At 50.8% G+C, this 22140-nt stretch overlaps 1 long non-coding RNA gene across 8 annotated transcripts in view; it reads left to right on the forward strand.

The window, feature by feature from the left end:
- The window catches only part of LOC147584200 (uncharacterized), a 315495-nt gene that overhangs the window by 279080 nt on the left and 14275 nt on the right, over positions 1-22140 (forward strand). For 6 of the 8 annotated variants that reach the window (XR_015255254.1, XR_015255273.1, XR_015255222.1 and 3 more), the window contains one exon: positions 5339-9833. This is a non-coding gene — a long non-coding RNA (uncharacterized LOC147584200). Of the gene's footprint in view, positions 1-5338; positions 9834-22140 lie in introns of those variants that run through there. The other 2 variants (XR_015255215.1, XR_015255261.1) reach the window with 2 other exon arrangements.

Raw genomic sequence — 22140 nt, forward strand, 5'->3', positions numbered from 1 at the left:
TCACACATTCCTTTTCTGTAAAATGGAGCAAATAACAGGACCTCACTTTATGGGGTGGATGTGAGGAATTTGAAAGAGAATGCATTTGACGGAGCTGTGGGAACCGTGAATCCCAACTCCAGCGCAGGTTTACCACTTTAACTGTGTAAAAGGTTAATGGGGTATGTCCAGCGGGAATCTCGGGCTGTGCGGCTGTAAAGCGGTGACTGTCCTTCGTGATGCGGTTCTGTCACTCCCCTCCTGGGTGGGCACAGCTCAGTCCTCTCAGTTCAGACCCAGCTGAGGTCCCACCCATGAGACCAGAGACCCCAGATTTAAGGTAATGATGGGCTTGGAAAAAAAGCAGAGAAGCGTAAAGGTGGGAAAGGATTTTAGGGATTATTTTCTTCAGTCCTTTCAATTTGCAGAGCTCAGAGAGGGAGGACCCCTGACCCACAGTCACACGGCAAATCTGTCCCTGAGCTTGGGGCTGGGATGCAGGTCTTTTCACTGTGACAGTGTCACTGTCTTAATCTGGAGGTGCATTTGTGCTGTCATCCACGTTTGCAAAAATGATTTGGAAATACAGCAGCTCTCCCTCCAATTTACAAGCCCCATTTCATAGCAGCCTCTGACCACCTGATCCTTATCCCCGCTGGAGAAGGACACTTCTTTTTTGCTTTCTCAGCCATCTAAAACACTTTCTTGTAGAAGGGCGAAAAATTGCTAAACTGATCTTTTTAAATTAACATGGGATCCAAACGAAACAAATTTGGAAGAAGAGAACTTTCTCCTCCAAGTGCCTGCCAGCACCCAGCCCCACCCCCACCAGCTGAAGTGTCCCTTGTTCTTGCCTGCTGTGCCCCAGATTCATGGGCCGCTCTCCGAATCGTTGGCAATGCTCTCTGCACTGTCCTGACAACCTCGGGCCATGAAATTAAAAAGCTAGTTACCGCATCTTGCTCCCAACGGCTTTGTCCTTGCCAGCGATTTGACAGAGAAATCTGGAAGAGGGAGCCTCCGCTATGCCTGCAGTGGGCTGAAATGCTGCCGGAATGACAATGGGCTTCACCAGGGAAGGAGGAGAGAACACGCAGTTTGCCAGGAATGAATGAACGAAAGAACAAGAGAGAGAGAGAGAGCGCGCGAACTTTGGGCTTCAAATTGAAAAATTCCAGTGTCTCAGCAGAGGTCTTGGTGCCTCTACTTTAAGACCTGCTACAAAATACTGAGCAGGGCACGTTTCTCCACACCAGTGCCGGGTGGTCCTCTGCCAGGGTCCAGAGCTCACGGCTGGAGAGCTAGGAAGTCAGAATTGGGGGAGGAAATGGCTCCAAACTGGGGCAAGCCCTGGGAGGCCAGCCCACCTAGCCAGCTTGCCTGTGTGGCCAAGGCCCCCCACCTTCCCGTCCTGCTACCCCTAGCCTCAAGTGTGTCCCCTGAATTGAGACGCTAGCGCTCACTCCACATTCACTGCCAACCCCCACCCCTAAGGAATTTTAAGAAATCTTCAAAACCTGAGGAATTTTAATTACGTTTAATTAAGAAAAACCTTTCTAGAAGACCACTGTGCTATGACTCACTGCAGCATGGGTGTCCCTGAGCTGCAGGTGGGTGGGGCTCCGTCTCTGTGCTCCAACCCTTGACCTTGGCGCCTACACAGAGCAAGGGTCTGGTCGATACTTGTTGGGTGAAGGGATGGGAACAGCCATTTCAGAGAACAGCTCTTTCCTGCGGGCACAGGCTTCCTGACTGACTTGGAGGGGTGCAGGGAGGCAGGAAAGAGGCCTTTGAGCCCTGGCTCACCAGGGGCGGGCCAAACGAGGTCCTTGACTTCACAGCCAAGAGACCTTGAACAAGCTGCTTAACCTCCCCATTATCTGTGAAATGGGAGTCACCATGGTGGCCACTCAGAGGGAAGCTGTGAATTAGACAAAGGCTTGCAGGTCCAGTGCTTGCCATGTAGTCAGTGTTGAATAAAAATAAAAACTTGCCAGGACCTGGACGTAGAGCCTGTTCTTACAGGGAGACTTCCTGAGAGCTTTGGCCTCACCGTCCCAGGGGACTTGGGATTAGTGTCTTCACTGGACAGGCCTGGTAATGAATGGACCCTGGGAAGCCATGTTGGTCCTCACTATTGAACTGAGCACATGCACTCAGTCACTCAGTCATGTACTCATTTACCTGCATAAATGTTTATCAGGTGCCTTCTGTGTGCTTCCCTGTGCTGGGCTAAGGGAGTACGTGAAAGGTGGCATGGTCTCAGGTTTTGGAACTTAGAAGCAAGTGAGAAATAAACAAAATCAAGATCAAAATCATTTTGGGTGCATATCAGTAGGTGGTCAGGGAAGGCTTCTTTTGAAAGGTGGTGTTTGAACTGCGACCTTGCCATGCTCAGACCTGAGGAAAGAGGGTCCTGGGAAAGGAAGCAATTGTATAAAGTCCTGGAGGTGAGAACGAGCCTGACTAGCAGGTCAGTGTGTCCATGGTTGATGGAGCAGCGGGACAGGGATGGGTTCATTGAAGAAGTCATTCCACAGGAAGCCTACCTGGAGGGTTGGGGCTGGGCCTGCAGTCCAGAACATGTGCCAGGGGTGGAATATGTTCACCACTGTCTCTCCCGAGGCCTGCCCCAGCCCCCTCTGTGTCTTGCACCTGCTGTGACTTCATTAGAGGACAGGTCTTGCAAAATAGAGATGTAGCTCTATCAGACTGTGCATTATTACATATGGCCCACCTTCCCCAAGTGCATGTCTCCCTGACCTTGGGGTTATGGCCAGGTATGTAGGGGGGATATACTTTCCTTCCTGCTGCCCTCCTGTGTGTGCACATGCTGGTGCTGGCCGCTGAAGTCAGAGATGCTCTTCCCAAGCCGGGTCCTGACTGGGACAATGGTCAAGTAAGCTCCATAGTGGGCCTGTCCTCCAGGCCCCCAGCACGAGCTCACCCTTGGGGCGAAGGCTCCCCTGGTCTCAACTGTGCCAAATGAGGACCTGCAGCCACCCTGGAGGTCAGATCTGGGGTCCCAACACCATGTTGACATGACTGGCCAACTCACAAAGGGCTGCCTGCTTGGGGACCCCAAGCAGGCAGCCAAGGGCCTTCTGGTGATACTGAGCCCAAGAGTCTGTCTCAGGGAGCTAAGAAGCCAAGAGGTGTTTGATCCAACCCATTCATTCATTCATTCATTCATTCAGTGTTTGTGCAGCACCTGCCATGTGTCATTCGTCATATTAGTGCCAGGTCATATTCTGCTGTGGTGAACAGGCTAGATAGGGTTCTGGTCTTTATGGACATCAGTACTTTTAGGAGGGCAAACAGACACAAGATAAGTAAGCCCAAAACACAGAATTCTGAACCACGATAAGTGAGAGAAAAGACAAGAACGAGACCTGTTGCCTACACCACAGACACACATTTGGTCAAATCTGACCTCACGGTACAGGTCTGAATCCTCAGGGAAGGTTCAAGTCCCATATAAATACCCAGAATGCTCGAATCATCTGTGAGGTTCGTTATCAACAGTACATGCCACAGAAAAGAAACGTGAAAACCCATGTTGTAGAAGAAGTCTGAAATCTGGCCAGTTTTGAGATTAGCTGGCGAATCCTGATGGTAGGTCAAGTTTGACGGTCGTCGCCCGCGTTTGTAAGCTCAGAGATGTGAGCTGGTGACTGTTTGCGGAGCAGCTCCCGTGTCAAGCCCTGCAGTGGGCACGGGAGGTCTCCGGGGTGGTCACCGAGGTCTGCCCGCGAGGAGGACCATCCCAGTGCCAGGCTGTGCCGCGTGAGGGATGGCTGGGCTGCAGACTCTGGTTATCTGTTCTGTGTTGCCTCAAGACTCGGCCCTGTCGTCAGATTTCTTTGGAGATTAACCTGACAGAGCCCCGAATATAGTTCATTCTGTGGTGGGTTAGGTTTCCATACTCGATGGAGTCGATCGAAGCCCACATCTTGGTGAAGCAGGCACAGACGGGGAGGTTTGTATCGCAGAAAAATCTCTTTTTAGATTAGGCAAAATAGAATTCATGCTTCGGAAAAGAGTGCTATTTCTGTCACCAATCTGATTTTGTACCCATTTCAGTTTTAAGCTCTATGTCCCATTCCAGAGCAGAACCTCCTCCTCCTCCCTCCCCCTCTGCCCCCACCTCCTCCTTCCCCTCTTCACATCTTCCCTGTCCTCCTTCTCCTCCCCTTCCTCCTCCTCATCCCCTCCCCCTCCTCTTTCCTCTCTTCAGCTCTTCCCCATCCTCCTCCTCCTCCCCTCCTCCCCTTCTCCCCTCCCCCTCCACCTCTCTCTCCTCAGCTCTTCCCCATCCTCCTCACCTCCTCCCCCTCCTCCCTTCCCCCTCCACCTTCCTCTCCTCAGCTCTTCCCCATCCTCCTCACCTCCTCCCCCTCCTCCCTTCCCCCTCCACCTTCCTCTCCTCGGCTCTTCCCCATCCTCCTCCTCCCCTCCTCCCCTCCCCCTCCTCCTTCCTCCTTCCTCTCCTCAGCTCTTCCCCATCATCCTCCTCCTCCCCTTCACCCCTCCTCCCCTCCACCCCCTCCTCCCCTCCACCCCCTCCTCCTTCCTCTCCTCAGCTCTTCCCCATCCTCCTCCCCTCTTCCCCCTCCCCCTCCTCCCCCTCCTCCTTCCTCTTCTCAGCTCTAACCCATCCTCCTCCTCCTCCCCTCTACCTCCTCCCCCTCCTCCCCCTTCTGTCTTCCCCCTCCTCCCATCCTCCCCTCCTTCCCTCCCCCTCCTGCTTCCTCTCCTCAGCTCTAACCCATCCTCCTTCTCCTCCCCTCTACCTCCTCCCCCTCCTCCCCCTCCTGTCTTCCCCCTCCTCCCTTCCTCCCCCTCCTCCCTTCCTCCCCCTCCTCCCCTCCTCCCCTCCTCCCCCTCCTGCCCTCCTCCCCCTCCTCCCATCATCCCCCTCCTCCCCTCCTCTCCGTCCTCCCATCCTCCCCCTCCTCCCCTCCCCCTCCTCCTTCCTCTCCTCAGCTCTTCCCCATCCTCCTCATCCTCCCTCTCATTATTTCCTCCCATTTTTTCCATCCCCTGCTTTTCCTGCTCCCCCTCCTCATCTCTCCCCTTTCTCTCCTCCCCTTCATCTTTTTTCCCTTCCTCCCACCTCCTCTTTCCTACCCCTTTCTTTCTCTCTCCTTCTCCTCCTCCTCTTCCTTCTTAAATCAATCCACACTTACTTGCCTTTAATTTGAAGTGTTGTAGTGATCAGGAGATTTATCGTTAGAGAAAAATCAGATAACCCTGGAACTGTGGACTTAATTTATAGGAGTTCCTCTGTTTTGCTCTATAAAATGGGATCAGTTCCACACCACATGCATTGATTTGAGCATATGTCTGTTTTTGCCAGTCTTCTGGGTCCTGTGAAGAATAAGAGAAGAATAAAAAGGACAGCGTCCTCCCTGTTAGCAACTTCCCACCTCAGTGGGTGCCTCCTGTGCGATGGGAACTTTCTATCTGGAGACACTTGAGACAGACCGCAGTATGTGACTGTACGCAATTCACATCCAGAGAGAGAGGCTCAGACTGCAGATGCCAGCTGACATCGGGTTGAGCGTGGGCTGGAGGAAGGCGCCATTGATCGTGTGCTGCTTAAACCGAGCCCTGATGTTTGGAATGATCTGGAAGGAATTGGAGGGGTGGACACTCCTGATTCTGACAATGGGACGAGCACGCTCTGCCCAGATTCCTTGTTCCTGCACCGTGGGGACTTGCCTTCTTATTTCCTCGCCCTTCTCCCCGCCATGGCAGTCCCCTACCCCCAAGTCTTTTTGGCTTCAGACCTTTCCTCCCTGCTTCCCTCTCACTGGAAGTAACCAGCCCTGCCACTCGTGCTCACTGCACAGATGTTTCCCTCGGTGCTCCCAGAAGACCCAGATGTCCTAGTGCAGTGGAAACAACAACGTGTGTGACACACTGGCCGCAGACTTGGAGTTCACGCTGACCTGGGTCTGGATCCGGCTCTGCTTGAGACGCGTGGCCGCGGGCGAGCTGATCGGCAGGTTGGGCCTCTACATCATCTCCTGTACCTCAGGGCTATTTTCTGGATGAAATGAGATAATGCATGGGTAAAAGGTCTGATGCAGGTAGAGACACCCCCAAAAATACTGGTTCCAGCTTTGTCCCAGTTTATTTCAGCCAAGCCTGATGGCAAAGAGGACCAGCCAGGGGGATGGAAGAGTGAAAGCACTCACACTGGGGAATCTGATCACACTGGCCTTGGTCCTGGTTCCTGATTCTAGGAGAGTGACGTATCTGGAGTCTTCCCAGGAGCTGTGCTCAGGACGAAACTGGACAATGTACGCGAAGTGGTGCACCCAGAGGTTGACGTGTAGAAAGTGCTACAGCATCACCATCGTGGCTGAGCCCAGGCCACAGAAACTGAACCCCGTGGTGGCTTCGGGCAGAACATTTGTACCAGCCTTAGAAAGATGATGAAATACGTTGCAAATGATGGATCGTCTCTACAAAGCCTTTACACAGATACGCGCTCCATTTCTAGTAGGGGTTCCTGGGGGCCGGGATCATTTGGAAATAAATAGGGCCTGGGAGCGCCAGCACGACCGATGTTCTTGAGTTGCCCTTGGGAGCTCACACACAACATCCCATCCTCAGGATTCACATGATGCCGAGGGCTCATCATGCGTCAAGAACAGAGTAACCAAACCCGGGGCAGTTGGCATTCTGGGGCGCTTTGTCTGGTAACCTAACAGACAAAGCCAGCATATGGACAACAGCCTGCCAGCCTGCTTCAGGCAGGGCAGAGCCCAGGGACAGGGGGCTCTCCTCACCTGCTTGTTAGAATGACAGCAGCAGAAATAGGTCAAAGGTGAATGCACCGAATATCTTCCTGTTTTCAGGTGCACAGCAGGATTGAATGGTTGCCTCATCCCAGGAGCCCGCAGAGGGTGAACGGGCAGAACTGAAAAGGGAAGGAGACTCAGCTGAGATGAGGCCAACCCCAGCGCATTTTAAATCAGGGCCCTGAGTGCCCTGGGCCTTCCCTGGGACTCGGCCTCAGGGCCTGCTTTTATTATCTTTACACCGCTCGGGTCCACGCAGGTTTGGCAGGCATGAGACACGGAACAGAGGGACCCAAGTGAATCAGCCTTCAGGAATAGAACTGCTTGCAGGAAAAGTGCTCTTGCTGCGACGTATTTTCATGCTTCTAGACCTGCTTAAAATACGTGGTGTTAACAGAGCCTGCCCTTACTATGAGAAGGTGGGCTGTGCAGCTGAGACCAGGCAGGAATACGCTGAGGACACCAGTAAGAACAAAAGCAGCTCAAACACATTGAGTGCTTACTATGTGCCAGGCACTTCTGAGCATTTGACATATGTTAATGCAGGCAGTCCTGCTTTTTAATCTTGATTTCCCTTACGAATTTGCTCTGTGTCCTTGAGAACTTACCCACCTTCTTTAAACAAAGAGAGAATCACATGCATTTCATAGCTTTGGGGAGAGAATTAAATGTAGATAATGTGGGGGCGCCTGGGTGGCTCAGTCGGTTAAGCGTCCAACTTCGGCTCAGGTCGTGATCTCGCAGTCCGTGAGTTCGAGCCCCGCGTCGGGCTCTGTGCTGACAGCTCAGAGCCTGGAGCCTGTTTCAGATTCTGTGTCTCCCTCTCTCTGACGCTCCCCCATTCATGCTCTGTCTCTCTCTGTCTCAAAAATAAATAAAGGTTAAAAAAAAATTAAAAAAAAAAATAAATGTAGATAATGTAGGTAAAGCGTGAGGAGGTGTTCCATGATGGTGACCAATGTTATTTTTATTAATAATGTGAACTCTCCTGTTTATTTTCTTCCTTTGTACCTGTTTCCCAAGGCCTTGCCTGCCCAGGACCCATCCTTCTGAAAGTGGGAATACAGAGATCCACCTTCTCTCTCTGGGTGAGCTCCTACTTAACCCTCAAGACCCATTTCAAAAGTTCCCTGCACTGTGAAAGCTTTGCCAGTTTCCAGAGTGCAAGACCAATTGCTCTCTTTGCCATGCCTCCATCCTGGCCCTCACCACATCGTATGGTAATTGTGTCTGTTTATGCTCTATCTTCTTGACAGCTTGGAAGTTTCTGGAGGTGCAGTAACAACTGCACTCTCCTAGCTTAGCAGTTCTCCAGGTGCAGTCTGGAGACACCTGGGAGCCCACGAAACTCTTTCAGGGGGTCCTTGAGGTCAAAACTTTCCATAACTCTAGGACGTCATTTGCATTTTTCATTCTATTAACATTGGTAGCGGTGGTGGGTAAAACTGACGTTGGTTTGAATCAAGGATGTGGCATATCAAAATGTACAAGGAATGGCCATATCTGTGACCGTCACCCAGTTGCATTAAAACACATGAGACTGGCACGTGTGTAAGGACACCAAGGATGTCCCTAATGAGGCAATGAAATGGTTAACTTTATGAAACCTCGACCCTTGCCTTTTTTTTGTTGTTCATTTGTTTATTTTGAGAGAGAGAATGTGAGCAGGGGAGGGGTGGGGGGAGAGAGAGAATCCCAAGCAGGGTCTCTGCTGTCAGGACAGAGCCTGACACGGGGCTCAATCCCACAAAGCTGTGATATCATGACCTGAGCCGAAATCAGGGGTTGGACAGTTAACTGACTGAGCCGCCCAGGCGCCCCATCGACCCTTGTCTTTTTAATGATCTGTATAAAGAAAAGCGGGAAGGACGGATAAAGCATCTTGGCTGCATACAAAAGCACCATCGTTGCGGGTAGCGTGGAGGAAAAGCTCACATGTGGTCGAATTGTGAGCTGAATCACTCGTTGCTTTTTCACGACACATGCTTTTTGCTTGAAAGAACAACCAACGAGCGCCATGCTTTTTCAGATTTGGGCATTTTGCAGATGTTCTCTCAGAAATGACTTAAGCGAGCCTGTCATTTTAGGGAACGCAACTGGCGGTATTTGTTACCGGCGATAAAGTTCGAGCTAAGTGAAAAGCAGAAGTTTGGAAAACTTTATCTGCCATTCTGAACTTGACGCCTTCTCATCAAACGTCTTGGAGGAGAACTGCAGCGATACTGGTGACTTTGAATTCGTGATACTGTACAATGAAACGTGTCAGTGTTTGGAAAACCTGCAGGAGTCTGTGAAGCAGTTGTTTCCCAATGAACAATCAAGATGTTAGGAAATCTTGCCTGGGTAAGAGATCCCTTCAAAGTGGGAGACAGACCAGTGGATTTTAATGGGGCAGAGTAGAACAGTTCGGCAGCACAGTTTCGGATTTTACGTTGCAGCTACGCTTAACCAAAACTTGTCAAGTGTGACCATAGTACCAAAGAACACCCATCATTATCCGAAAAGGCTGTTAAACTGCTTCTCCCTTTTCCAACCATGTATCTGTGTGAGGCCAGATTTTCTCTATACCTTTTAACCAGAACAAGCTATTGCCCCAGACCGAAAGCAGAAGCTGATCTCAGAATCCAGCTGTCTTCCATTAAGCTGGACATTAAAGGGATTTGAAGATATGTAAAACAATGTCCCTCTTCTCACCAATCATCTTTGTTCTGTAAGGTAGAGTTTATTTTTTTATAACTTTTTTAAGTTTATACTTATGTATTTTGAGAGTGAAAGAAAGCAAGTGGGGGAGGAGCAGAGACAATCCCAGGCAGGCTCCAGTGCTGTCACAGAGCCCCGTGCAGGGCTCGCACTCACGAACTGTGAGATCATGACCTGAGCCTAAATCAAGAGTCGGACTCTTAACGGACGGAACCACCCAGGCATGCACGATAGAGTTTACTTTGTAAAATATAGACACGTTTTGATTTCAAAACATATGTGACATGTTCCCGTGTAATGGGTTGTTTTGAAATGAATAAATTCATGCATATTTGTACAGTTCTTCAGTTTTCGTATCTTATATGACAAACAGCAGCCAAAGCACTCTGGGGCCTCTCCTCAATAATTTTTAAGCACGTAGAGACATCTGAAGACCACGGATGTTGCGAACCGCTGACTCGTGGCCCGGCACATAGTGGGTACTCACTAACTAGATGTGGTGGCCAGGCCTTTGAAGGCGATGACAGGCCAGGCTGCCTGGTTGCGATGTTTCTCTGTTCTTCGAAGGACGGTGTCTGGACGGCCTGGTCCTTGCTCCTGTGATGCAAAGCGGGGCTGGACGCGGTGACCTTGGAGCTCCTTCAGACTGAGTCCCACCGCCTGCTTTATGCTAAGTGAGATTACTGGTGAGCCCTCCTCACACCACATCCCAAAATCACCAGTGTGGGCTGCAGGTTCTAATTCCGTTTCTTTTCTGCCTTTATTGCTGGGCTTGGGCTTACAGTGGGAAGCCTGCGGAATTGCCGAGACAGTAATTTGCAATGAAATTTAAGAAATGTTAGGGGTCAACCCTGGGGCAGATGTAGGCTATTTTTAACAGGCCATTTAAGAATAGAGCAAAGGTGGGCCACTTACCACTCAGGCCTTCTGGCTGCCTTGGCAAGATGCCTCCTTAAGGAGGGGAAATGCTGATTGCTCTCTCCTTGCTCAAAGGTGGAAAAAGGTAGGGGAGCAGTGACCCTTCCCTGACACCCTGTAATCCAGTCTCCCCCCTCCTTCCTCTCTCTCCTGCCCTGGCTGATCCCTGCGGGCCTGAAAGAGAGCATCTTCCCAGGCCCGCCTGTGTGGCTGCCTGTCATTAGAGCTGAGGCTATGATACACGTGAGGAACCAGTAATGGGGCCTGGGAACAAATCTAATTAGCTAATGTGTGAAAACGTAAATAAAGAGACCAACCGCCTCCATGACTTTCAGGGCTTGTGGAGGTTGAGGTGTCCCTGGGCCTTTAGTGCCAATGCGCTGGGGCTCCTTTTGCTTGGGTCTCAGTTGTGGAGGGACCACCAGGAAGACCGGGGCTGGGTTATAGCTTTCGATGGGGACAGATGCCTTTGTACAGTCTCTTAGGTGGAGTCTCCCAGGCATTTTTGGGATCAGGCTGGGGACCCACCTGTGAGGGGGCGTGAGTGGCAGGCCTGGCAGGGGAAGTTGGTCTGCGGTGCAGCTGCAACAGAGGCCTCAGCCGACCCGCGGGGAGCTCGGAGCAGGGGCAGCCCCAACAGTGGCCCTGGAGTGATGCAAGGGGTCTCTGCTTTGTTCCCCCGTAATGGTCTGTCCCTAGTTGCCAGCTGTGCCCCACCCCAACCAGGGTGGGGGGAGCAGAACAGAAAGCCACACAGTCCCCCTGAGTCTAGTGCAGTTCCCGGAGACGGACTCAGCGAGAGCCACCAGCAACCTGGAAGCAGAGGAACAGGTCTCCAGGTCCTGATGGGTGACCTGAGCAGTGCATCGCAGCACAGTCCGCACAGGCAACAGGAGACCGTCCGAAGATGCCGGGAGTGAAGGATGCAAGTCAAGGCGCGGGCAGAGCTGGAAACAGCACGTTTCGTTTTAAAACAGAGAGAGTATTGCTCCAAATAAAAGGAAAGGAAACATAGACGGTACTTGATGTCTGTCTGCTGAAAGACTGGATGAAAGGATGAATAAAACGGTGAGATTGTGTATGGGAATCCAATACATAAAGAGGGTAACATTGCTCTTGGGCAGGTGTTGAACCTTCCTGTGCCTCAGTTTTGTCATCCTGTAAAATGGGAATGATAATGGCACCCTCGTGGATACTTTTGTGAGGATTAAATAACCATGTGTTTAAATGCTTATTAGCAAAGGGCCTGGTATTCAGTAAGAATTGGAGAAGTGTTGTCTATGATGAGGGTTGTTGCTATTGTGGGGGTGTGGTGGTTGCTGTCATGCAAAGTGCTCTCCCACCATGACAGTCTCTAGGTACAGCCATGGCATCTGCCATCTCCCAAGAGCACAGTTGCAAACCAGCAATCTACAGGAGACCGCGGAGGCACACATGTGGTTTGGGGCTGGCTCCGGTTTGTCTGGGACAAGGGTTTCTCGAAGAGTATGGACACTGGTACCTGGGGTCTCTTTAGTGGGGGACGCATAAAGCTTAAAGCAAGGATCTCGTTTCTGTCCTGTCTCACCCTTGATTATCTCAAGGAGGAAGTCTCAGGCTGCTGCTGGGGTGTCCCTAATGCCTCTCTTAACATTTGCTGTTTTCTCTTTTTTAATGACGAGAGAGTAGGCTGCAGACTCAGCAACGCCCCTCCCCCCAACCCTGGGGGGGGGGGGCAGAACCTGGCTGGATTTCAGTAGCATTATCTTGCTTTCAGTGTTCTCACTTTTCTAGTGACCATCTATTTATAAGCAAAATCTGTTTTTTAATTACTGTTGTGACAGAAAGATTCTTCGTAACGTAAGTTTTATAAAAATGAGTAAACCAACTTAAAGAAAAATGTGAAATAACTATGCAGGGGGGCGGGGGTTACACAAATGACTGGATTGAGATGCACTGGGTTTAAGGGACCAGACAGGAAGCGTTCGGGAGGCAGAATTGGCAGGGCTGGGACCCGCCTGCCTTCCTCTGCACACAGTTTATGCCACAGAGAATGCCCCCTGCCTTCTCATCTTCTATGTGGCTCCGATTGAGCACACTTTCCCATCCTTGCTTCAGAGCCTCTTCCTTCACAGAGTTCCCCACCCCCCACCCCAATTCCTCCCGGGCGAGGAATCTCCCTGCTCTGTTCCCATAGCACCTCAGGGGCAATAAGGCTTTTCTATTCCATTAGAGCAGGTACAGACTAAATTCCAGTCGTTTGTACATAGCACAACACAGAGCACACAGCAGATACTCAGATGTTCACTCTGAGTCTGCACGTCACCAAACTGTGGCCAGATGATAAGCATGCGCACTGATCCAGGCCAATGTTGCCAAAGATGGAAACTGCAGCAAAGTGCCATGGGGCCCCCAGCTGCCAGTTGCTTGGGCCTGTGATTTAAAACTTTACAATGATCATACTTAGTTAGCTTTAGCTAAACCTGATGGGGGGAGGGTGTGAGGGCTGGGTGGTGAAGGACAGAAGCGGGCAGCCGCCATCCCTGTTTCTGTGAGAAGTCCATTAGAGCTGATAGCTGCGACAGCTCCTCTTTTGTCCCCAGGAGCCATCTACTCTCATCAAAGCCACTCGCACTCCTCCTCCCCTCCTTGTGACCCTGTTGTACCCTGCTCCCCATCATAAGTGATCAGCCTTCAGTGCCGATTGTGTTAGCCGCTGATTGTGTTAGCCGCTGATTGGTAGGAAAGAGGACCGAGAACCAACAGTCTTCTTTCAACATGACAATGACCTTCTGTCTGTCTTCCACCTGGGGAGAGAGAGTTTGGCCTGGCAGAAGGCTCTCCACAGTGATCTGATGCGCAGACTGGGATTTGAACCTCCAGCTCCTCCACTGATGGCCTTGTGACCTTGGGCAAGTGACCACCCCTTTGGTAGCCTCGGGTTTCTCATCGTGATTGCGGCCTCCACGTTATACCAGTGGAGCTGGTGCAGTGACGGGCAGGTGGCAGGGAGCTCCTGCTCCATAAACTTCTGGCTCTGCCACCTGGTCTGCTCCAGGGTTGCAATGGGGTGAGGGGCATGTCTGGGGAGACCACGTGAAAGGGAAGGGGCTCCTGTCTCCCGTTGTAATGGATACAAATGAAAGGTGAGACCCCATTAAAATGGGAAATCCAGGATTTGTAATTCTAGAAGCTTAGCACCTCAGGGTGCTTGCTAAGATGCAGATTCCTGGGGGCTGGCTCCAAGGATCCTGGATACAGCCAGAAAGTGCATTTTAAATAACCCCCCAGGTATCTCCTGCATGTAGTTCCCAGATATAGGTATTTCCTAGATCACAGGGCTGGACAGTCTAGTCCAGAGGTCGCAAATGGGAACCACTGCTCAAAATTGAGAGTTTTCCATTCATACTGATATTCCTTGTTCTTTGGGAAAATCAGAAGCATTGCAATATCGGGCCTGCTTTTCTACCTGACCAGGGGCCAGAGCTCAGTTGCTCCTGCCCCCTCCAAATAGGGCCATGGTTTTTATTTGACATCCTGATCCAAACTTGTGTTGTTGGAGTTTGTGGCCGCCAGCTGGTCCGGTCCCCTCACCTCACAGACTGGGAAACTGAAGCCCAGAGCCAAAATGGTTTAAATGCAGAGAGCCAGCTTTGGATGCCCAGGTCAGAGGCAACCTCGGAAGAGCTGCTGTGTCCACTGTGGTGGTCCACTGTGGGTACACGGAAGCAGTGGGCGAAGGAGGACAAAGTCAGTGCAGGGCACTCCCGGGGAGGGGAGAAGCAAGCGTGAAGACTCACAGGGCCCAGGACCAGGCTGTTGCAGGGCCCAGGGAGGCTGAAGGAGGCCGTGAGAGGTGAGGGGCAGATCCAAAGCTGCTGGCCCTCATGGGTGGGACAGTCTAGGGTGGCAGAGAGCTAACTACAGGGGGTAGACCAGGGGTACGGGGCCAGTGTGGGCACAGGATGGAAGGGAGAGAGGAACGGGGGAGGAAGGGAGGGAGGGTCCTCTGCATAACCAGTCCTAAGGAGCAGGGAACAGCTGACGGCTCTCTCTGTCCCCACAAGGAGTGGGCCTCCTTGAGGCTGCAGAAAGCAAAGCCCAGAGATGGGAATGGGAGAGAGAGAGGGAGAGAGAGAGCGAATACTCCTGGTATTCCTTGAACTCCCAGATCCAGTTTGTTTCATGAGTTAGTAGGTACCCACCCCAATTAGGGCTGCCAGATAGGAAACAGGTTAGCCCATTAAAATTTGAGTTTCTGTCGGGGCGCCTGGGTGGCTCAGCCAGTTAAGCATCTGACTTCGGCTCAGGTCATGATCTCAGAGTCCGTGAGTTTGGGCCCTGCGTCCGGCTCTGTGCTGACAGCTCAGAGCCTGGAGCCTGCTTCAAATTCTGAGTCTCCCTCTCTCTCTGCCCCTCCCCCACTCATGCTGCGTCTCTCTGTCTCTCTCTCTCTCTCTGTCAAAAATAAACATTAAAAAGAAATTTAAAATTTGAGTTTCTGATAAACTAAGTATTTTTTAACATAAGTGTGTCCCATGCAATATTTGAGACCTAGCACAAAAATTATTTGTTTATCTGAAATTCACATTTAACTGGGCATCCTGTATTTTTTTAAAGTGTTTCTTTTAACGAAATTTTAAAATTTATTTTTGAGAGAGACAGGGGGACAGAGTGTGAGCGGGGACTGGGCAGAGAGGGAGACACAGAATCTGAAGCAGGCTCCAGGCTTCGAGCTGTCAGCACAGACCCTGACACGGGGCTCGAACCCACAAACCGCGAGATCATGACCTGGGCATCCTGTATTTTTATTTGCAATCTGCGACCCTAACCTTAACCCTCCTTTGGGTTTAAGCCAGGCTGGTTGGACTCATGAGTCTTGCAGTTAAAGGGATCTCAATGAAAGCAGATGGTGGGGAGGTGACTCAGCTTGCCTGGGGTCACAAGGCCAGCCAGCCAGTGAGCAGCTGGATTAGAACACAGGTCTGTGACTCAGAAGCCTGTGATTCCCACCCTCTTCACCCCGCCCCTGTCCAACAGCATGGGAGATGGCAGAGAACAGATGATCTGAAGCTCGTGCAATAGAAGTGGGTCTGAACAGAATGTGGACCAGGGAAGGGAAGAGAGAAGGGAAGGCGGACTCATAGTTTTGTCGACTGACGGAGGGGACATTCATTTTTTAATACTTTGTGCAGACTCACTCCCCGGATATTTGTCAAGCCCCCTACCGGGTGCAAGGCACTGTGCTTGTTTCTCTGATCCTTCCAGTGGGCTGAATAGTATCATGGTTTATCCTTCCCCTTTGCAGATGGGAGAGTGAGGCTCAGAGAGGCCACAGGTCTGGGAGCCGCAAGGAGCCCCGAGCTCCATGCCATACCCTGCCACCCACACAGTGGCCTGTCTGCTCCAGCGCTTGCTGTGTGTTCAGATGCAACCTCCCATCCCCTGCCTGAGCCAAGCAATGAAACCAAAACTGGTAGTAAACGTTCAGTCTGTGTCTGCCCTTGGTGTGTCTGTTGTGACATATACCTGATGCTTAATCCTGTCCCCCTGCATCAGGCCACACCCCTCCTTGCATGTCCCCAGTGTGGTGCCCAGCCATGTCTCCTTTCCGTGTTGTGGGGTAGAGGCTGCTGGGGAGGGGGACAGGAGCTCAGGGCCTCAGCGGTGCCGGTGCCGGAAGTTGGATCCTGGCCTCTGGTGCCATGGTGACGGTTACTATAGAAACGCACAGGCTGCACTCAGCAGGACTACCAGGATGTGAGCAGGTTTTCACAGACTGGAGCCAACGGAGGGGGGGGGTCTTGGTAGTGGTTAGAGACCCCCCCACACACACCCCAGAGTGAGGGCCAAGTCGTGTCTGGGGGCTGCCCCACTGTGTCTCCATCTTTCTCTCCTGCCACTTCCCACTCATCCCTTCTCCTTATTCCATGCGGTCTACAGTCTCAGTGGCTCTGGCTGCTGTTTTCTCAGTCTGGAACAACCCTTCTGGCTTCTTCACTTGGCTGATTCCTCCTTACCCTCCAGGCCTCTTCCTGACGCTTTCTTCTGTTCCACAAATATTTACTGAGCGTCTAATAAGAACGAGACACTGTTCTGGTCACTGGGGACCAAGGCAGACAAGGGCCCTACTCTCATGGAGATGCCAGTCTCCATCAAAGAAGCGTGCAAGTAAATGAATGAGAATACATTCAGACGGAGCCCCGGAGAGAACAAAAGGAAGGCGATGAGGCAGGAAGTACTGGGTTGTGGGGATTGGAGGCCAGGGAAGGTATGTCTAAGGAGCGACATATGTCCTCCCTGAGCCCTCTGGTTCTCCTCACTTGCGTGGTCTGGTCCCTGAGTCACAGGGACCAGATATAATGTCACTGCCTGCCTTCCACCCTAAGGTACTTTTTTCCTTGAAGGCAGGAGCAAAGTGTCATCTGTCTCTGTATCCCCAGTGCCGGTGCATAGCAGGGACTTGGTAAGCCATACGCATTTACTGAGTGTGACCCACGGGCCGGGCAATGTCACACATAGCTGACGTGTCCCCTTTATATTGGTTCCATGACATAACTGTGATCCGATCACATTTGATTGTTTTAGAGATTCAGGAACCAACCTCGGCCAGGTTTAGTCATTAGCTTCAAGTCTGCTGGCTAGTGCTTAAGTAGGGCTGAGATCCAAACCCAGTCTGGCCCTCCATGCTCCTTTTGTGCAGCGTGATGACAGCTTAATGGAGATACGATTCACATAGTATACACTCCACCTTTTTAAAGCATACAGGTTAGTGGTTTATTCATAGAGTTGTGCGTCAACTGAGTTCCTCCAGCCAGGGCCTTCAACCTCAGCCTCATAGGAGGACCTGAAGTTCAGAAGTTGGGTGCAGATTATAGACTTAGAACCCAGGAGTCCTGTGTGGGCTGGCTGCATTTCTTTTGGCATATCACTATTGAGATTTTGCTTAGTGGCATTTTAAATGGATACGCTTGGCCTCTCTGAATTAAGACCCCAATTCTTCACTGGAAATCTCAAAACAACCTACGGACAAATAAGTTGAATTCCAGGAGAGCCTTCAGAGTGCTTTCCTAGCTGAAGCACGGGGCATGCAGTCCATGCAGCCACTCAGAATGTCTGGAATTCACCAGGCTGCGTTTTTAAAGCCCGAGGCTTCGTGGAAGCCTGACTCGATGGCATGTGCTGGCACAGAAGGGGCTTCAGCCAGAGGGAGCCAGGAGCTCTTTGCACCCCAGGACCACTCTGGCCTCCCCTTCATGAGGAACCTGTAGTGTTCGATTTAACCTGTTTGCCCGGTTCACTTAGCCCCAATACCAGTGAGTGGAGTAGGTGATCGGTCAGTTTATCCTTTTCCTAGTGGGATGGGCTCCATCGTCCCACATTTTCACCTCCTTCCCCCACCCGCCATTTAGCGAATCACATGTGGCCTGAATCTCACCTCTGTAGTTATTAAAGTATTGAAGGGGAATGGGTATAACTTTTTTCCCAGCCTGGTGCACAAAAGAGGTCACTTGGCTTTTCACCATGAACGTCAAAGCCCTCCGTTGCCCAACCGAGCAGAATGTTCAGACTCTCTCCAGCCCCATCCCTTCCTCAGAACTCAAGTTCTTCGTCAGTCTCTAGGGGTCGGGCTGCAGTCCAAGATGGGGGGAGGTGAGCCCTGGAGGACCTCCTCAGTTCTTGCATCATCTTGCTCGTGGCCTGCTCTGCGTCTCTGTCCGTACTCGGAGACAGGGACCAAACTTGGCCAGTTGAAGCCGAAAAATATTTCTTAAAGATTGTTTGTTGTGTAGCCTTGAGAGTTGTTCAGAGGCCGGACACTCGGGCTTGGAGATCACACATCTAGGAGCAACTTCCCAAACGGCACAACTGTTCCCCTGTTGGGCACGGACACTGCCACCAGCACCACCAACACCAGCAGGGCTGGACCCTGGATTGGGGGGATGATGCTGCCTGAAACCCGATTCACCTCACGGCCGCCGTCCTTGCCAGAATGGATTCCATGCAGTCCCTGCTTCTCAGTAGTGGCCACGTTCGTGTCCTAAGAGGGCATGTGTGATAGGAGAAACCAGGTTTACATGCTGTCTCTCTGGGTACAAAGGAGACTGACTGGAAAGTGAATTTGGACTTTTGTAATGGGAAAAGTAGACTCATGAGGTGGAGAGTTCTCCCCCAGATGAGCAGCCCAAACAAGTGACCGGTTACCGACAGATCGTAGGCCAATTTGCCCATCTCTGCCCTGTACTTCTGTGCCACGGGATTTGGAGAGGGCCATCCATTGGCCCCCCAAGTAAATCCTTCTTTCCCCTTCTCTCAAGCCAATGGGTATCTGCTTGGCTGGCATTTCTATAACTAAGATGAGCCCCAGAATAAAGAAGCCTGCTCCAAGATGACCATAAACCCACATGGACCCAAGTGGGAAGAACTGTTCCCCAAAGGAAATCAGAGTGCTGTTTCCAAAAGAAGAGATTCTGGGCAGGAACGACGACTCATACTCACCACAACTGGGAAATTGCACAGAATTGTATTTTATTTTCTTTAAACTTAAACTCAATTTTATTTTAATATATAGAGACCTAAGTCCCAAAGGTAGAATTTCTGGCTCAGAGGTCATGTGTATTTTAAATCTGAACAGACATTGCCAGTATTTCCAAAAAGCTTCATAGTAATTCTCATCCCTTCCAGTAACGTATGAGCATATCTTTTTCCTGCTCTTCCCAGCCCTGAAGTTTTTCTTTTTGCCAGGCTGAGAAAAGTGATGCGTCCTTGCTGGATTCTGTATGCTCCAGTGACAGCATCTGTGTGTCTCCGCACTTTTGTATTTGTTATATACCTCGATTCCCCACCTGGGTGTCCTTTTTCTCCTCCCCAGCCTGCTGAGCTCCTACTTGGCTTTCAAAAGCCAGACACAAGGCCCTGTACTTGGGAGGCTTCCCTAATCCTCCACAGTCAGCTTGCCTTCCTCCCTACTGCCTGCTCTCTCTGTGTTCCCCCTGCCAGCCCCATCGCAGGGCACTAACAGGATTTGGGTCTCTGGAAGTCTTCCCCATAGCACTGTAAGAGAAGAGAGGATCCAGTTTTCTCTGCCTGAACTGTGCCTGGTGCAGAGCAGCGGCCCAGGGAATGTCCATTTGTTAAATGCCATTATAACAAAGCCTTTTCACAAATGTTTGTGGGGTGAGGGAAGGAATCTTGTAAAAGGATACTGGTGCTTGTAGCTGTCCAGGCAGGGTGAACTGGAAGGAGTGTGCAATTACAGAATCTGTGGGCAAAGCATCTCGGGGCCAGAGGGACCCTGAGGGCACCGTGTAGGCCTTGATCAGTTTAGAATTCCTACGATTCTGACATTCTCTGTTCTTTCTGGACTCAGGCATCCAAGGTCACCTCATTATGGCTCGCTCTGTGTGAAGACAGTACCCCAAAGGGGCCATCGATTTGGAATATCTGATCAGCTTTCTGAGTCAGATCCACTAGCTCGTAAAATCCAATAAATGTCAAAGATCTGTCAGGCCCATTAACCTCTGGAGGTCTATTAAAAGGCTGCTTTAGCTAAGGAGATTCTGTTTCTGTCATACAGACACCAGGGCAGCCAATTTGACATATGCCTGAGTTCAGTAAGTTAGGAAGGGGGCAGATTTAAAATGGGATAACTTGATCTCTGCTAGTTTTATCTTAAGACTCTGCCGTTTCTTCACTGGTCCACAGAGGGCATCTGCTAATTTGCCCAGCCCTGTGATAGGTATATGGGTGGGGGCTTCCTCCGGGGAACATTCTAGAACTTCTAGAACTAGGTAAAACCTGCCTCCAAGATAAAAAAAAAAAAAAAATGAACCCAGTCCCTCCCTTCATAATATCCTATGCACATCTCTGTTTTATCCCTTACACCACTAAAACATAATTCTTTGTTGCCTGTGGGTCCTTCCTATTATATTGTGAGTGCCTTAGGAACAGTATTTGAAGGGATTCACTCTAATAGGAAGGGAGGGACAACTGTAACCACAATTACTTGAGCAAAAAAAGAAATGTTGTTGGCACACCTGTCACAAGTCCTCCCATACGTGGCAGGATAGGCGCTGGCAGATTTCACGTGACGGCAAACCGAACAGCCCTGTGAAAAAGAACCTTTCTCTCAGGAGAGCCAGCCAGTCTCCCGGGCTGGTTCCCACTGGCCCAGTGTGGGGCCACTTGCCAATCCTAAAGCATTCCTCTAGCAAAGCAGTTGCCATATTGTGCTGTAATTACTGCTCTACCTGCCTGTTTCCCATCCAGGATTATGACTTCCTTGATGGGTGGGACCAACTCCATCTCGCCAGTGTCTAGTTTAAGGCTGGCACACAATAAGTGCTTCCTGAATGTGTGGGGGGCGGGGCGGGGGGGGTGGATGGATGAATCAGTGAATGAATGGATGAGTGAATGAGTGGAACTAACATTGTTGAAGGCCTTTGGTGTATGAGGCCCCGTGAAATCCACCTGTCGGACGCCGTGTTTCCAAAGTGGTGCAAAAATATTCCCTACCTCCCATGCTTTTCTGGGAGGAGACCTTGTATGTCCACGTCAAGAGGCAGAGTCCATTTGCACTCCTCTTGAGTCCTTGTGGCTGGCACCTGTTACGTTCACTAGAATGTGAGGGAGGTGATGCTGGCTAACTTCTGGGCCTTCAGAGAGCTGTAGCTTCTGTCTTCACCTCTTGGAACACCCCTCCATGCCACACTGTGAGGAAGCACAAGCAGCCATGTGGAAAGGGGTAGCAGAAAGAACCAGAATTCCTTCCAGCAGCTCCTCAGACTTCCCAGCTGGCGGTCAGAACTAACTGCCTGTCACATGAGCGAGGCCTTCAAGCCATCCCTGGGCCTTGGCTGGCACCACATTAAAGCAAAAGAACCACCCAGTCAACCTACAAAATCGGGAAACATTAATAATAACAATAATAATATAATAATAATATTTTGTTCTCAATCAGTTCCATGGAAGTAGAGGCTCAGAGGCATTAAAATAGCTTCCCTTAAATCACACAGTCCTTAGACAGTAGAACATCAGACTTGCAGCCAGGATGTGCTCAGAGAAGAAACTGATTTGGCCAGCCATTACTGATGGAAATCAGTAATAGGAAGGCAAACCATTTGACAAAGTCACAGAAATGCATCTCGGAGCCAGGCACTGGATTTGGTTAGAGTCTCTTTGAGGCCTCGGGCATGGTAGCTAGGTGTGTGGACATAGGGCAGGGGCTATACCAGCATCAGAGTGTGAGAGATGTAGGCTGCTGTGATTTACAGGGAGGGGGTGGCATAGAGTGTGGAAGTCAGGAGGGCGCATGCCCATCTGAAAGAGATGGCTACCACGAGGGCCCTGCCTATTGCTGCCAGGTGTGTGGGTCGGCCCAAGACCACCAGATCCTTCAGTATTTCAAAAGCACAACATATTCAAGTATCTCCATCTTGTTGAGTTGGGAGGAAGGCGGCGGGTGGGGGTGGGGGCGCTAATGGAGAAGACATTTGAATTCCAGATCTGACCCACAGAACCCAGATTTTGATTTTTTTTTCGAAAGAACTTGCTAGAATATAGAACATAACTACTGTCTTTGTTCCAGCAGAAAAAAAGCAAATTTTTTTCACTATAAGCTCCATAAAGGGCTTCAAAATGTTGCTGGTTTTTGTTTTTTTTTTGTTTTTTTTTTTTCATAGTTAAGATAATTCACTGGGGACTCCTGGCCCATCTTCCACCTCCTAACTGGCTTTTGCTTCTCTGAGCTGTC

This window comes from Puma concolor, chromosome A1 (genome assembly GCF_028749965.1).
Source record: "Puma concolor isolate L17-30 chromosome A1, mPumCon1.1.hap2, whole genome shotgun sequence".
Lineage (NCBI taxonomy): Eukaryota > Metazoa > Chordata > Mammalia > Carnivora > Felidae > Puma > Puma concolor.